This window comes from Cnephaeus nilssonii, assembly GCF_951640355.1.
Source record: "Cnephaeus nilssonii genome assembly, chromosome: 17".
NCBI lineage: Eukaryota > Metazoa > Chordata > Mammalia > Chiroptera > Vespertilionidae > Cnephaeus > Cnephaeus nilssonii.
The window spans coordinates 27,675,128-27,681,137 of NC_137088.1; positions in this window are offsets into that span (position 1 = coordinate 27,675,128).

A 6,010-nucleotide genomic window follows, 5' to 3' on the forward strand; every position below is an offset into this window, starting at 1 on the left:
GATACATGGTCTTTTTCAGAGGCAGCCAGCGAAGCCACGGAGTATCTCCAGGCCTCCTGATGAATGCGAGCCACCCATCGTCGCGGTCCAATTCGCTCCAGGGCTCCCTCTCTCCGTGAGGCCTCTAAGCGCCCCTGCCTGGCCCGGGTCACCTCGCCCCTTAGGGGCAGGTCCTGGGCCTGACCCCCAAGCCTCCTGCTGGCCGGAGCCTGGGGGAGCAGCTGCTCCTGGGCCAGGCCGCTTCCAGGGGCAGTTGCTCCACCACAGTGCGGCCCTCGGAGGCGGCGGCTATTTTTATCCTCTGGGGAGGCTGCGGGAGGAGAGAGGCTGATCCGGCCGGAAGTCTTGGAACTTGATTTTCTTTTTCTGTTTTAGAGGTTAGCTGGCCTCGACTTATTCAAGCTTCAGCCCCCCCCCCCCCCCCCCCCCAGCACAATACTGCACCCAACATCCTGCAGGAGGAGGCTGGGCAGAGCGTGAGGGTTGAGGAAACTGTTCCCCCAGAGACTGATCAAAACCACACAGATCAGCAAAAAATACTTAACGTTGGAAAAGGCACTACCTATTAGGGGACCAGGGTTTTCTATCAAGAATAGCTTGGGGCCTGGGAGTGTGCTATGTGAACAGGGCTCCCCATTCAGACAGGAGGCCTTTTTTTTTTTTTTTAAAGGGTGGCATATTCCCTGAGTTTTTTAATATGGCTCACAGTCCCCAAGTAAGGAAGTTCCTGTGGGCAAGGCAATCTCCTCTTATCAGTGACTCCTTGAGGCAGTCTGTGATATAAACAGAGCAGAGCAGTCAGTCCAGCCTGGCTGGGGTCTGGTACTTGTTAATGGGGTGACCTTGAGAAAATTAAACTCTGCAAGCCTTGGTTTTCTCATTCACGAAATCAGGGTGATGATGCCAGACTCACGGGGCTTTTACAAGATTTCATTGGAGAAGATGTGAGTAAAACACCTAGGCAGACTCTGGACCAGGACTCAGTCACACCCATTGTTATTGCTATCATAATTAATCCCTTCCCTCTGATGGCCACTTTGTGGAAAGTTTCATCACCGGGAACCACCAAACCGTTCAAACCAGGGATCCTCAAGAATGTCATTCGATAGAGCACCATATCTGGCCCAGAGCCAAGCTCAATACACTCGTGCCAGGCATCACGCTTGGCACGGGGACACAGAGGTGAGCAAGGTGCTTTCTCGAGGATGTGCCGTGATAGTGTGATTGTTGCACACTACCATCGGTGCTCTGAAGGGAAAATTAGTGGGCTCTCAAATTGTGGTTGCCAGACAAGCAGAATTCTCACCTGGAACCTTGTGGACATGCAAATTTCTAAGCCTCACCCCGGACTAACAGGAAGTAACTTTTGTTAGCAACACACAGAGAGCTGGCATATGCACTTTATTGTTTGTGCTAAGGAGTCCTTGTACTCCAAAGAGCGTCCTGGGCCCTCCAGGTGATGCTGGCCACTCTGTCACGGAAAACTCAGCCACGCTGTCTCTCCTTTGGGCTGTTGCATTTGTCATCTTTCTGGCCTCCCTGCTTTCCCCTTCTCCTTCAGTCTGTTCTCAACACAGCAGCCAGAGCCATCCTGTCAAACATCAGCCAGATCATGCTGCTCCCTGGCTCGTAGACTGCCAATTGGCTCCCTAACTCCTCTAGGATAAAAGGCAAAGGCCTTACAAGATATCAAGGCATTTAATAAGTCACCAACTAGTTTTTTAAAAGATATCAAGGCAGTGCTCACGCTCTACCTTTTTCCTCTTCCCTTCTGATCTTATCTCCTTCTATTCTCCCCCTACTCACTCAGCTCCAGCCACAATGGCTTCCTTGCTATATTTCCAACACACCAGACACAATCCTGTCTTGGGGCCTTTTGCAGTGCTGTTCCCTGAACTTGGAATGCTCTTCCTCAGACATCTACATGGTCTCACCTCTCACCTCTTCAAATCTATGCTTAAAGGTTAACTTCTAAATAAGATTAAAAGTGTGAACTTCCCAACACTGTAACTCCCCAGAGGAGGAACCGGTTCCATCTCTCCTGACTCTCCAGAGTAACTTGGTTTCACGCAAAGGTCTTCCCACAACCCCTAACCCATCCCTGGAGAAGGAGTCCCCTTTCCCTTCCCAGCCAAAGTGTGGGTGGCAACTTTTGACATTTCCCAATAAGCCTCAGCGTGAAAATGCTGGGAAGCCCTGACCTCAGCCTCCTGAGGTTTCTTTGCCTGGAGGAAATGAAGGCCACACTCACCACCATACTCGATGCCCTGCCCCGGCTCTTGGTTTTGCTTTTCACTGCGGTTGACCTTATTCTGTTCCTCCTGGAGTCAAATTTCAGAAGGACTGGAAAATAGCATCATCAGGACTTGTTTCACTACTGCTTAAGAAAGGACAGCCTTGGGCTTGAGATGCAGCAGGGTGGGTGGGTGGATGGGTGGGAGCACTTGGGAGGCAGGGGCAAGGGAGGCGGGGAGGCATTGCAGGGTGAGGCCTTTGCTATAATAGAAATGACTGGGGTGTTCCATGCATGGAGTCTGATGCCCCGCTTAAAGTCCCAGCTCATGTCCACAAGGATAGACACCCAGCTCAGAAAGCCCTGGGAAAAAATCCCCAACCTGGACTGTGCTCACAGCTGGGGAAGGGATCTAAAAAGGGGTGGCTCTAAGTTCTCAAAACAGCTCCTTCCTTTGCCAAAAGCAGTTGGGGATGCTATTCTGTGTACTAGAGGGCAGTTTACTTTTTACAACTTCCCCCTCCACAAGGAATATATTAACCTGTTGCGCTGTGAAGGAGTCAAGTGGCACAGAAGTACGTAGAGTGAAATATGAACAACCTCCTTGACACAAATCGTCCTGCCTCTCCCCAACCTCCCAGTTTGGTGTATGTTCTTTAGCCTTTTATCTAGACATTTACCTACATATAGATGCATTTAGACATGCCACTATACATGTGTATAGTTTTTTTTTTCAGTTTCATATAAATGGAATCAGACAAAAAAGTAATGGTCTACATAATTTGCTTTTTTCACTGATCAAAATAAGTTGAGGACTTGAGGATACTTGCACGGCAGGGCACACAGAGGCACAGCAACCGTGTTCTTTTGGTTGGGATGGACCATGATAGACTGTGCATCCTTGCACATGCTTCTTTGTGCACATATGTAGATAATCAGGAGGGTAGATTCTCAGAGGTGGAATTGCTGAGTCAAAGGGAGTTACCTTTTCATGTTGATAGATCCTGCTTAATTGCCCTTCCAAAGACTTTGCCAATATACACTACCACCAATGGCATAAATGAAGGAGACAAGGTAACACAGAACATCAGTGTTTTTCATTTTGCATTGGACAGTCTGAGGAAAGAAAAATAACTTCTTGTTCAATCTGTATTTCCCTCACTAATGAGGTTGAGCATCTTCCCATATATATTTATTGCCCACTCAGGTTACTTTGTGCAGTGCCTGTCCACATCTTTTGACAACTTTTCTAGTCGGTTGTTTGTGTCTTATCGATTTGTAGATAATTTCTTTTACTCTATCTTGTCTCCTTTAACTTTGGTTATGATGTCCTTTGCTCAATTTAAATTTTGGATTTTTATTTTAGATAAACCCTCCAATCTTTTCCTTTATGGCTTCTGGACTTTGTGTCTTGCTTAAGAAGGACTTCCCAATTAATAATGTTTTATGTTTTTCTAATGCTTTTGTACTTTTCTCTTTTAAAAAAAAATGAGCTCCTCAGTCCATCTGGAATTTATATTTATGTATGGTATATGACATGATTTTATTTTTTCCATATGGGGAGGCATTTGTTTCACACACTATTTATTGTATTTATTGAATATCCTGCTCTTAGTGGTTGTAACCAACTGTATTAGTCGGGGTTCTCCAGAGAAACAGAAGCTACAGGAGATGGAAGTAGAGGTAGAGGTAAAATGATTTTAAGGAATGGGCTTATGTCATTGTGGGGGCTGGCACGTTTGAAATTTGTACAGCAGGCTGGTAGGCTGGAAATTCAGTTGATGTTGTAGTCTCGAGTCCAAAACCTGCAGGCTAGAAACTCAAGCAGAATTTCTATGTTCTGGAGGCCAAATCTCTTCTTCAGGGAACCTCAGTCTGTGCTCTAACGCCTTCAGCTGATTACATTGGGGTCCACCCACATTGTGGAAGGCAATCAGCCTTATTTCCAATCAACTGATTTAAATGTCGATCGCATCTATAAAGCACTTCCACGGCAGCATGTAGACTGGTGTTTGACCAAACAACTGGGCACAAGTTAACACATAAAGTGAACTATTGCAGCCAGACTTCCTATTCTTTTCCTTTTCACTGTGTATGGTTGTTTATTGTTATTCATGGTTATTGATGTTGAGCAACCAGTGTTCATGACCTGTTGACTCCCGCGCTCAGCCACACAGCACTCCAGGCGTTAGTGCTACCGAACGTAGGGTGTCACGTAGGGTGTCATTTTCACTCAAGTGTCCGAACTGCATGGTTTTCCCAGCCCCACACAGGAAGCTCCCCTGGGAGTAGGATTTCACTGAATTTCCCTTCCCAGGCTTCACTGTTTCACTGAAACTACCTCTAGCTTTTTCCTTTCTTTTACTACAAATATAATCATAACAAATAAGCAATATATTTGTGACAGATGCATTCTTGGAAAACATCTTCTTGTTTCAATGGTGCCTGTTAGGAGTTCCTGCTGTGAATTCATCCGCCAAAGAAAGAGAAGGCATTGTTTCCTCCCTGTTCAAGAGGAACTTTAGCTTATGGTACCCTTAAATGCTTAAGGTCAGCCTGGCTCTCCTCACCCCAAGGAGAGAGTTACCAGATCTGTGCTCTCAGGAGCTCGGTTAAAGAAGCTAAATTGGATGGATTGGAAGTGGGGCTGGGGGCTAGGTTAGGGTTTCCAGGGAAGGAGGGATGTATATCGCTGCCAAGAAAACTTCATGGAGGCTGCGAAGGGGAAGTGTGTCAGGTTCTGTGAGGAGGCTAAGTGCCTGCATTTCCTCAAAGTGCTTTTCTGTAAGGGAAGCCAGAGTCCCCAAACTCTATTCCACAATACACCAGCTTGGTAAGAGGTTAAGAGTTTATCCAGTTTATTTGGGAAACGTGGCACAGCAATGCCTGGTTTGGGAAAATCAAATGCACATGGACGTATTGAAGATCACGAGAAGTCCTGTTAAACTTTTCTTAACTCAGTAATTTCCAGGACACGTTTCTCATGGCACACTTATTGGCATCAACAGTTCCATAGACCAAGTTTGGAACACTGGTGCAGTGGAAGGAGCATGGGGCTTGGAGCGAAGGGAACGTTGTCCTAGTCTACTGAGCCCCTTGCCAGGGCCCCTGTGCTTCTTTGGAGTAACTCATCTAGTTTGCAAAACAGGGTGGATAGACTTGATATTTTTATTTAGACTTGACCACAATTAGAAAATTGAGACCTATGGGAATAGCTGAGAGCTTATCCAAGAGCAAAGAGAGAGCGCTGAATAGCAGTGAGACAGAGCAAGGCTGAGACCCCCAACTCCCTAATCCCCCTCCAGCTCTGTGACCCCAGGCAAGTTAAAGTCCTTCGTTGTAAATGGAGTTAACACCAACTCTGCAGCTGGAATTCAGAGAGGAGGTTAAGAGATTGTGCATACAAGGTACCCAACCTATTGCCTGGCCCATAGGAAATGTAGCTAATATCCTATATAATAAAGATGTAATATGCAAATTGACTGTCACGCCAATACACAAGATGGCCGCCCCCATGTAGTCAAAAATGGCCACCACAAGATGGCCAGCAGGGGAGGGCAATTAGGGGTGACCAGGCTGGCAGAGGAGGGCAGTTGGGGGCAACCAGGCCTGCAAGGGAGGACAGTTGGGGGGGGGGGGAACCAGGCCTGCAGGGGAGGGCAGTTGGGGGGAACCAGGCCTGCAGGGGAGAGCAGTTAGGGGCAACCAGGCTGGCAGCGGAGGGCAGTTAGGGGTGACCAGGCCTGCAGGGGAGGGCAGTTGAGGGGGACCAGGCCT